This window comes from Sturnira hondurensis, unplaced genomic scaffold (assembly GCF_014824575.4).
Source record: "Sturnira hondurensis isolate 20B ecotype Veracruz unplaced genomic scaffold, ASM1482457v3 Scaffold0024152, whole genome shotgun sequence".
Taxonomy (NCBI): domain Eukaryota; kingdom Metazoa; phylum Chordata; class Mammalia; order Chiroptera; family Phyllostomidae; genus Sturnira; species Sturnira hondurensis.
In genome coordinates this window covers 8,516,122-8,527,591 of record NW_028096783.1, presented here as the reverse complement: position 1 = coordinate 8,527,591, position 11,470 = coordinate 8,516,122, and positions in this window count along the sequence as shown.

Genomic DNA, 11,470 nt, shown 5'->3' with positions numbered 1-11,470 from the left:
ATAACAGAGTACCAGTGCCCAGGAAGCCTCCGTGGGGGATGGCCAGCTCCCTGGGGAGCTGAAGTTACCCACAATCACCCACAAAACTGGTGGCTCTGGAGGATGAGTCAAATTGTCTAAGAGATGAGGTTTGGGAAAGTGGGGTGCATCTCCACTTCAAAATCAGCCACTGTCCCAGGCTTGGAAAGACCTGGCTAATGCCATCTAGTCTGTTGTTAGCTTTCCGGTAGGTTGGTCCCTGAATCCTCCTGGTAGGAGGTGAAACTCTCTAACCTTCTTTATATCCCCCCACTGAGGAACCTACTTTGGGGGGGGTGGCACCAATGATTCAAAACTCAAAGTATGTTAGAGGGGAAACCATCTTATCATGCTGGTCCGATTCTTCACTTTGCAAATGAGTAAACTGAGTCTCGTGGAGAGGACACAAGTGTCGTAGACTCCTCAGCTGCTGAGTGACAGGGCAGGGATTTCCGCACCAGCCACCTGCAAGTTCCCATCTAATATCCCAGGTCCTCTCTCCTCAGGAGCCCATTCCTTCGCTCGTGTTCTCTGGATTCTGTTCGGTGAATTTGTAGGCCCATCGAATTTGGGCCACCCTGCAAATATGGCTCCAGTGGTTTTGAACCCCATAACTTAAGATCCCCCTCTTGTTAACTATCCCCATCATCAACAAAAGCCTCCAATGTGGGGTGTGGAAAGAGGAGCAACTTTTTCCACACAAGTTTGCAAGCAGAGTCCTTCTTAGCAAATACGCCTTTTCTCGAGGTCCACAGCGCTTTTCCCGAGAAAGCTTCAGGACATGCGCACCGTGGGAGAGGGAGCAGAGGACACCAGGTGAGGCTGTGGTCTGTAAGGAAGTTGCTCTCCTGGGGCTGGAAGTGAGGTCTCCCACCTTCCCACACTCCAGGATGCATGTAAAGGAGAGGTTTCTAGTTTACTCACGGAGTCAGGGGCGGGTACCCTGAATTTGAATTACAGTTCTATTGCTTGTTGGCTAGGAGACCATCGGCAAATTATCTAATCCTCTGAGGTCAGCTTCTTCTGAACTGAAGATGGTGAAATCCACCTTCTAAGACTGTTATACAAATCAAAGCAAATGAGCAAGCTTCCTAACTGCCTGGCACACGGGGAACCTCAATAAAGGCTACTTGTGCCCTGGCCGGTGTGGCTTGGTTGGAGAGTTTTCTAACTGAAAGGCTGCAGGTTCGATCCCCAGTCAGGACACATACCTGGGTTTCTGGTTCAATCTCTGTTCTGGACACGCAGAGGAGGCAACCAATAAATGCTTCTTTCTCACATCGATGTTTCTCACTCTCCCTTCCTCTCTCTCTAACAGCAATGAAAACATGTTCTCAGGTGAAGCTCATGAATAAGTAAATGAATAAATAAATAAATAAATTCTACTTGCCTTCCTTTGTCTTGAGTTCCCACAGCATGACTGACTGACTGCCTGTTACCCACAGCACGATGACCCCTGAAGGGTTCCACCGCTTGTTTGTTGAGAAACTGTTTTACTGTTGATTCCCTCTGCATGACAAGGCGCTTGGCTTCCCACCTTCTCCCCTCTAACCTCAAGTCCACCTAACTCAGACCTTGGCTCAACCCCCTTCCTGCTGGCCACACCCCCTCCCTGAGTTTACCCTTGCAAAAGAATCTGTGCCAATCCAAGCAGCACCTGTTTTTGAAGAAATAGTAATGAAGGGGAGGGAGGTGGGGGGATGTATTTCCAAAAGCTAAAACTCCATCCTCCTTGTTGTTTCATGAAAGGTCCCTGGACCTGAGCTCAGAAGACACATGCTGGACACACAACTCCTCACGGGTCCCTTGCAGCCCTGTGGAGCTCGGCTTCCTCACCTGTAAAGAGGGAATTCAAAAGCTGTCTTAGTTAGTTGTGACGATGAGATTTGAAAACACAACATATGAGTGATGGTAGCAAAAGCGGAAAGTAGACTACATTAATACTGCTACTACTTTTTCCTCCTCCTGTTCTCCCAAGACTTCCCGAGTAAGGCCAGATCAAGGCAAAGGCAGCTTTCTCCTGGCTAAGCTGAGAGGGCCAAGTCACCCTCTGCAATCAGCTCAGCATCCTCTCGCCCCTCCCCCACCCGGAGCTGGGGGAGGTAGCGGGTGAAGGGTGGACCCGAGAGCACGGGGCTGTCTCCTTCTCAATCTGCTTCTGGGGGAGTGCTCTTGGCACGGAGCAGACACTCCACATGGGCTCCAAATGCCGAAGGTGAAATCCACCACCCGGGCCCTGAGTTGAGATAAGATAGAGGAGCGTAAATCACAGCTCCCTGAGATAAAAAGGCAGCCCAGGGCCTCAAAAATGCAACTCTCCTGCCAGCCGCCCACTTCTGCAGAGTTGCAAAGACGGGCTGTGCTTGGCTGGGAAGGAACCCAGATCCCGGGCCCCTCTTAGAAAAGGAGGAGGAACCTCACTGTCACGTTTCTCTTTTCTCTCTCCCTGTCACCACAAGTCCCAGCCTGAGAGGAGGGACAGGCAGTTTTACTGAGTCGCTCTCCATGAAAGATGGTGAGGCCATCCACGGACCTCTGAGATGCAGGGCAAAGGTCTTGGGATCAGGCAGCCTAGGTTCACATCTTCGCCCTGGTCCTGACCATGTGGTCTTACACCACCCAGCTCACCTGGGAGCCACAGTGTCCAGCAGGGAGGCTCTCAGTGTTACTTTATGGAACTTTTCCCAAGACTGTCTGTGATGCTTTCTGGGGAGCATTTTGTAAAGGGTCTGGCCCGCAAAAAGAGCTTCAGTGAACAGTTGCTACAGTTACAGATAAGACTGCAGAGACTGGGGTGCCAGCACCTCTTCAACTTCCTGTTTACATCATGTGTAGTCACCTTTTCCTGATTCTCTGAACCGTCATCCCCCCGCTAGAATCTGGGTATGTCAGTCCCACCTGCTGAGCATTTGGAAGGGTGGACCTTCTCTTTGCCAAGTCCGAGTCGTGAGCCTGACCGTGTAGACAGAACTCCTTCTCCCCTGCCTGCCCTCCGCCATCCCCAAATGTACATGTTTGAGTGCCCACCTGGCTGGCTGAGCTTGGAGCAATTACAAGGATGTGATTTGACCACACTTAGGTTACAGAGGAAAGGAAATCGTAGAAGGACACCTAGAGGCCTAAGATGGTGTTCCAGGGTAGGAAGTGGCTGAGAGACTTAGGCAGGAGCCCCCTCGATCAGCATGGTCATTCCTGCATCTGAAATCAGCCCTTCATACCCTCCGATGTCCTCCCAGCCTCAGCCTCAGCTTTCCTTCTCTCATTGGCCATCAGGACACCGATGGCTGCCTTGTGCCTGGGTTAGGAGTGTGGTGGGAGAAGATATCTATCTTGGAGGCTGACCTAAAGGGTGCCTACGATCTGACTAGGGAATCTAGAAACTCAGGTTATTTCAGAGAGTCCAGGAACCTGGGGTCACTACAACACAAGCCCCCACAGAATTGAGATGGGTTCGTGGGGCGCAACCAAGAACTGAAGGGCCCAGAAAGGTAGGCAGAATCCTGTGGATGGGTTGACAAAACAGAGTCGGCAAAGCAGAGCCTTTACGTGAACATGCTGTGTGGGTGGGTCCGACTGGCAGACAGTGTATGGAGCCCTGGGCCTAAGGTCAAGTCTTGGCTCAGATGCTTAGTAACCATTTGGGTTCGCCAACCTCTCATTTTCTTGGGCCTTTCCCTGGGGGTAACAGAGCCTAACTTCCAGGTTTGTCATGACGCTATGAGGTGACATGTATAAGGCCACTTCCTGCAAATATATGGGTCCCAGTGACTGGAAGAAGGCAGAGTGTGGAGGTGGGACGGGCCCTTCCAGCTGGGGGTTGGGGGGGGCTGTTACCTAAGGAAGATGGGCAGTGACAAGGGTGCCGATGGGGTGGGGACTGTTGGAATCAGTTTCCTCCTTATTCCTTATTGCTGTCCTGCTGCCTACCTGCGCTAGGGCCCCCATAGAAAGAGTCCCGTAGTCTTAAATTGTCTCTGGGCCTCAAACCAAACCAACAGTAAGAGGCAGACAGCTGAGAAGGTTGGGGAATGACAGAACATGAGCGCATATACAAATAGACAAGATTAATTATTCCCATTGTATACACAGAGGCTTTGCTAACACTCAGCCAATTAGAAAACTAATCTAAACAGCCACCGGCTTCCGCGTCTCTTCAGAGCTCTTTTGAACAGCTGTTCAGTGCGCACTTGCTGCTGTCTGAGCAAGTGCCCGGAGAAGGCTGCTCCAGTCTGCGTCCCCGCTTGTGCTTCGAGGGCTCCTCAAGAGCCAAGGAGCATGTCTCTTCCGTCCCCTGGACCTCTTCTAGGGTCCTGGTGCTGTTTTGTGCCTGTCACACCCCTGAGAAGCACCCCCTGTTCCCCCAGAGGGACTGTCACAGCATACTCCCTGGTAGAGTGCCATTGTCTGGGAGGCGTGTGAAGGTAAGAGCAAAGCCTTCGAAGTCGGATAAATGAGAGTTTGAAAACTCCTAGATGGCTCACTTCTCTGATCTCCCTGAGACTGCTTCCTCGCCTGAAGAGAAGACGATAATTGTACGTACTTGAGAGAGATTAAAAACAAAAGCACATATTTAGAGAAACCTAGCACTGTTCTTGACTGCGCTGGTTTGCCATCGTTATTCTACTATGGGGGACTGGAACTCCCCCGAGGGCAGGGACAGCCTGGCTCTGCACCAGGCAGACTCTGAATGGGCCCTGGCAGTCCCTGTGTCTCGATGTTCACAGTCCAGTGCCCCTCTCCCCCTCGCCCATGAGTGCGGGCAGGGCCTGGGACTTGCTCCTAATCCATAGAATATGGCAAAAGTGATAGTGTCTCGCTTTGGTTGTTACATTACGTGAAATGGTGGCTTCTGACTTGCCAGCCAGCTCTCTCGGTTGCCTCTCAACTTGCACACTGCAACGAGAAAGCTGCCACATGGGACAGGCCCAGGGCAAGGCCCTGGAAGCAGCCGCTGGCTCACAGCTTGCTAGGAACTGAGGCCCTCGTCCAACAGCCCCTGGGGGCTGAGTTCTGCTAAACACGGAGAGAGCTTGGAAGGAGATCTTTCTCAATGGGGCTTCGGGTAAGGCCCAGCCCTGGCCAAACCTTGATTGTAGCCTGAGAGACCGTGAGCAGGGGTCCCAGGCAAGCTGTGCCCAGACTCCCGGCCCCCCAAAACCACTCGATAATAAACACGTGTGGTTTTAAGCCACTAAGCCTTATGGTAATGTGTTACCCGGAAATAGACAGCTAGTACCACGGCTTTGTCTTCCTAGCACAGCACTTGGCACAGAACAGAGGCCAAGTGCAGGTCGAGTGGGTGGGTAGATGACGGGGTCGAGAATGGCCTGGCTGGGCTGGACCCCAAGAGGGTTCTTTCTCAAGCCCCACTGCCAGTCCCTTTCTCTCCCTCCTCTAGGACCCCGAGCCCCTCCTCCCTTCTCCAGTCCTCAGGACCTTGCTCAGCTTCTGGTTCCTGCACTGAGTCATTCTCACTGAATTTTACTTTCTTCCTTAAAAAAAAAAAAAAAAAAATCCAGCTCTCTCTCAAAAAGCTGACCCTGGTGAATTGGACTAATTTCTGATGGAAAGCAGTCTTGTCCAGAAAGTCTCTTACCCACCCTGCTGAGGAATGTGGCTGCTGTAGATATTAAAACAGACCTGCAGGCGTCTGCAGCGAGCGGGAGCTCATGCCAGGAATGACCTCAGCCTGCACAGCGGGGCTTTTTACCTACGAAAGGCCTCTGCTCTGGGCTAGATCACCACCGAGGCCTCCCTTCTCCAAACCCTCCCCTCTCTACACACCCCACGCTGCACCCCTAGCCTAGTGCCTGAGCAGAACTTCCCACCCAAGCCTGGTACTGAAACTCAGGAGCACAGTGCCGTCAGGCCTGCCACAGAGAGTGCTGTGGGTCCCTTTGTCCAAGTGGCTCCCAGTGACTTTGGCTGGCGCATGTGGTCCAGGTAGCTAGCTGGCTGCCACCTTTTCCTCGTCTCTTCCCCCGAGTCCATCCTGGCCCCTGGACAGCTGGGAGGGATCCTGTTCAGGTTGAGGGGTTTCAGGCCTCACTCCCTCTGCAAGAAGCACCCTCATTTCCCATCCCCTTCTTGCTCAGAGAGGCCCAGGACTCTTGGGGCGAAACTGAGGCTGAGAAGGCTCCTCTCTGCTCAGCCAAACTTCCACCCAGGCCTTGGATGTTGCCCCACCTGATTCAGCTCCTGCTGCTGAATCCGAACGTGTCTAGGTGAAGTCAACACTCTTGCCGGTCACGGATCTCCCTCTTTCACCGAGAATCTCAGAGAACTAGGAGGAGCCCAGGGCTCGCCCCTCCAGGCTCCAGACGCAACTAATAATCCCCAGAATAAGAGTCACACCTTAGATTTGCCCAGCCCATTCCTGTGTGCAAAGGGCTTTTCCGTACGCCTTTTCTCCCAAGAACCCTACAGGGCCTTCAGCCCCATTTCACAGGTGAATACATCGGGGCTGAGGAAGACAAGGCCATGGTTCTGCAGTCACTTGGTGAACAAGTGGCAGAATCGGAACCTGAAGCAAAGTCTGGGACTCATAGCCGCATACTCTTTCCACCACCAGTCACTCCCCGGAATGGCAATGCTCGGTCACCTCCAATTTTGCATTTTAATTGTATGTTGATCGCTTTGTGTTGAAATGTGCGTTCTATACCATCCAATTCCTGGCGCTTTTAACTTAGTCTTCGTGCCAACCAGCCTGCAGGTAGCTAGACTGAGCCGCTCCATCCAGAGTAGCAAAGGATGGACCACTGGCCTTCAAGATGAGGGGTCCAGGCTTTCAGTCCTGGCTCTGACACCAAGGAAGCATGCACTCTCTCCCTGCAGGAGGGCGCCTCACCGTTGTAGGTGCAATCCTGTGGAAGTGAGACACTGGATGCCATTTGAGGTCTTGTCTAGTTCTGAACCTACGTGAATCTTTTATTCAGTTTTTGGTTGGGTTCCCTCTTGTGGGGCTGGGGGGCCAGTTTCCCAAATTACTGGGACAGTGCCTTGGCCTGTTGTACATTAATGCCACCTGGAGCTCGGGCTGGCAGTGTAATTTAGCTAGCTCCTCCAAAAATGAGAGAGAGAAGGACGCTGTACCCCAACTCCACCCCAGCAGTCCCCCTCATTCCTGGCTCCATCCACAGCAGGGCCTTTCGATCTCCACTAGGTAACAACATTAGCTCCGAGAGACCTCCGTCTGCCCGTTGACCAGGGACACCAGTGGCCGGACCCTGATGCCGCGCAGACAGGCTGGCACTCCCTCGATTGCACAGGGTGTCCGTGAGCCAGGCTGAAGGCTGTCAGGACGCCTGTGCTCAGGGAGGCCTTGCAGCTGCTCCCAGCTGTCCGGCTGAACAATGCAGGTTCTGTCAGGTCCCTGCTGATCCTGCTCTTAGAGGGTATTCGGGTTGCAGTATTAACCGGAGGCACCTCAGCTGCTTCCTGCGCCTTGGCTATCAGCACAGATTCCTCAGCAAAGACACTCACTCCAGTTCTGCAACCGACCGCAACTCAGGGATGGGGCCTGAAAGCCTTTCCCCGTCATCTCAAATCTCCTAGGATGGAAGGGACCTCAGGATCAAGTGTGCCCGGGTCTCTGCTTCCAGGCCCAGAGGCAGAGGTGCAGCTCAGCTTCCGGAAATCTCCGTGGCCTGCTAAATTGCTTCTTCCCACATTGAATCACTCCAGCAGAACTCTCCTAACAGCGTCCCTCCCCCCCGTTAAACCACTTGCACAAGCCACTTGTACAACTTGCACTAATCTGAATCTGCCACTTCAGCAAGACATATCCTACTGCCTGTCTCCTGAGCTCAGCTGTCCCCCTCCATTACCGAGCAAGGCAAATGCTGTCACCCAAGCTCAAATCCCGCCCCCCTTCACCCTCCCCATTTCCACAGAAATCCCAGTCCTCCTCTTGGCTTCTGATCTCTGCTGCAAGACTTACCGGCACCCCAGTGACGTCATGAGGCTCTACCTAGTCCGTTGATCCCCAAGCTTCCTGGATCCTAAATGCTGATTTGGCCATTTTCGCCAATGCACTTACCTTGGCAAGTACTTGCTGTCCGTTTTGTTTTCATGGCCATTTCAGAGCCTCTCCCACCTACTGCTTCACCCGGGAACTCCTCCAGCGTGCAGACCAGGTCTCCCCCTTCCCTCTAGACTGGTGTTGGGGTTGGCATTTCTGGTGATGGATTCTCAGGAAGTGCCACCTGAGAGCTAACCATTCAAGCCTATTTCCTGTTTGTTTGGGGCCTGGGAATATGATAAGGCTTTGGCCACCTGCCCGAAAACTGGCTGGTCCCCAACGCAAGTTTGGGGATCTGAAGGGAAAATGACTTCTATCACAAAAATATTATTTCGGAATACAGCCGAGTAGAAATAAGGGTCCTGTTGCACCCAGATCCGCTCTAGCCCCTTCCTCCCACAAAGCACCCTAGCTTGTCAAGACCGCAGCACTAGTAAGATGTTCCTGGGAGCAACGTTATTGTTCGGGGCATTCAGGCCCAGCCGGAGACATGTGGAAGAGAAGTGGCGGGGCAGGGGACACACGGAGGATGAGCCGAGATGTGAGCCAGGGGTTCGGCTCCACCCTCTGCAGCCTCTACAAACCAGCTGATTTCTTCCAGGCCGTTCTTGAGTCTAACAGAGGACAAGTTGGAGCCCTGATGGGGGGCAGGGGCCCCGTTTGCTGAGCTGAGTGTATAAGCACTTCCATTTTCTTAATGGCTCCCTCTTCACACATTCCTCTGCATTTTCCCTTTTTATTAATGTGGCATCTTTCCCAGGCCACTTTATGGGACTGTGTGTGTTTCCACTTATGCCCTGATTGCGTTTGATCGCGTCTCTCCCTATGAAGAAACTTCAGATCTTTTCAAGGCCCCACCCCGCCTCCCACATCCCTGCATTCTGGTCACCATGGGACTTCCGGGCTCATCCCTCAATGGAACCCCCACGGGCTCCACAGTATTGTTGTCCACAACACCGGGCACTTGTCTGCATTAGGGTCGCACCTCATTTGGACCCTGAAGAGTACAGCCCAGTCTGACTGCTCACCCCAATCTGAAATGACTTCTGGCTCTTGCCCCCAAATCAAATAGGCCCTAGAGGATGAAAAGGAAGATTTGCCACAGCTGCAGATTTTCAGAGAAATGTGCTATAGCCCTGAAGGCCATTGCCAGAGAGGAACCCATGTTGGAGCCACAGAGGCTCTGAAAGCACACAGCTCTCCATGGGCTGCTCTCAGAGGCCTGCAGCAGGGTTTGGATAGTTGCACGTTGGTGTGTTCATTAAAAAAGACATTCGTGCCATGCCCTGGCTGGTGTGGCTCAGTGGACTGAGCACCAGCCTGCAAACCGAAGAGTTACCGGTTAGATTCCCAGTCAAGGCACACGCCTGGGGTGTGGGCCAGGTCCCCAGTGGGGGTCTCTCGAGAAGCACCCACACACTGATATTTCTCTCCCTCTCTTTCTCCCTCCCTTCCCCTCTCTCTAAAAATAAATAAATAAAATATTTTTTAAAAAATAAAAAAAAGACACCCGTGTTGCCCTGATCAGTGTGGTTCAGTGGGTTGGTGTCATCCTGAAAATTGAAAAGTTGCTGGTTTGATTCCCAGTCAGGACACATGCCCTGGTTGTGTGTTCAGTTTCTCTCTTACATATGGATATTTCTCTTCCTCTCTTTCTCCCTCCCTTCCCCAATCCCTCTTTATTTAAAAAAGAAAAAAGACATTCATGTTACTCTCAGGCACTTTGCTCTTATCCTTTTGTTTTTCTTTAGACTGGCAGTTCCGAGAGGGCCGCGCCTGAGGTCTGGAGCTGACCCCCTCCGTGTGAGCTCAGTTTTACCCGCACCACCCCAGCGTGGTCTCCTGGTGCCCGGATGGGAGCTGCGTTTGTGAACACATTAGCAGCAGGCAGCATGGCAAGCCTGTGGTCTTTGGGGGCCCCCTCGCCCTCTCCTCTTCTAGTGTGCCAGGTTTGTCCTCTGTAAAATGAGGGGAAGAACACATATTCCACAGGGTTGTGAGAATTCAATGAAGTAATGTCTGGAAGGGGCCTGGAATGTTGGAGGCACTCAGTGAGTGGCAGGGACTTTTATTGCAAGATTGAGGTGGGGTGGGGCTCTTTTGGAGGATCTACTTTTGTTCCCTCGGCTTCATCCTCCCTGGCCATCTTGCCCGGCAGCCACTCCCTCCTGGGCTGTCTGCAGACTTCAGCCTCCCCGCTCTGTTCTCAAGGGCGAGACTCTCTAAGTCCTTTGGGAAATCTAGCTCTGGGATCGTTTTTTTCCTGTTGTCAGCAGGCTCTGGAAGAGGCATTATCCCCGCCAGGCTTGATGTGGGAAGTTTTACAGGTACCGCTCATCTGGCTGGCAGATGTAGCTCTGCTGCAAGATACAGCTCTGTCCTCCAGATGGGAGGGTGCCTGGAAGTCCAGAGGTGGACTGGCTTCCCTCAGCTCGGAGCCAGGGTGGGGCACACTCGCGGGTCTGTCTCCTCCTTCCAAAACCCTGGGGCCCTTGAGCCAAATTAAGTGGACCTGCTCATATCAGTGTCCCCTCAAACCTACATTCTGGCAGTGGGCTGACCACCCTTCCATCATCTCGCTCCCCCTCCCCTCCCCCAACACACACATGCGCACACGTGCACACTGTTTCCAGGGGGAAGAGGAGAACACTGCTCGACCACAAGGATGCAGGGCCGTGCCCCCACCGGGGAAGAGTGGCATTCATTCTGTCACACATGTTCCCGAGGAGGTGAAACAGGATAAAGAGGGTGTTTTAACTTAAGATGCCCCCTCATATTTGGGCAGTTCGCCTAAAGGACGATGAGGGAAGGAAGCAGAGGCCAAAGCTGGCTCTCCTCCCCCGGTGACATCGCCCCGGATAGCAGCAGCCACAGTTCTCCACCCCTGACGTCCCCTCTCTGCCTCCACAGAATGGACTGTGCCTTGCCCACTAGCCGCTGGTGTCCAGCCTTATTTGAGTTGGGCTTATTTGGGGGCATTTTTGCTAGAATGCTCCTGCCTTCGTTGCTTCTGATCAAAACGATGTTGGTCCCAACAGGCAGAAATTCATTCATAGATCAAAAGTGAATACAGGGACAGCAATGGCAGGGGCAAAGGGATTCCAAATAAATGGAGTACCAGGCCCGTGGTTCCCTCTCCTCTTGGGCTGCCGAGCCGCCCATCTCTGCTCCTCTCTGCACGTCGTTTGGGTTGGCCTATGGTTTAATCACAGAGCCCTGACTCAAGGCCTCATGGGACACAGAGTGTTAGTTGAGCTCCCTGCGAGTAAATGGNTTCTGATCAAAACGATGTTGGTCCCAAGAGGCAGAAATTCATTCATAGATCAAAAGTGAATACAGGAACAGCAATGGCAGGGGCAAAGGGATTCCAAATAAATGGAGTACCAGGCCCGTGGTTCCCTCTCCTCTTGGGCTGCCGAGCCGCCCATCTCT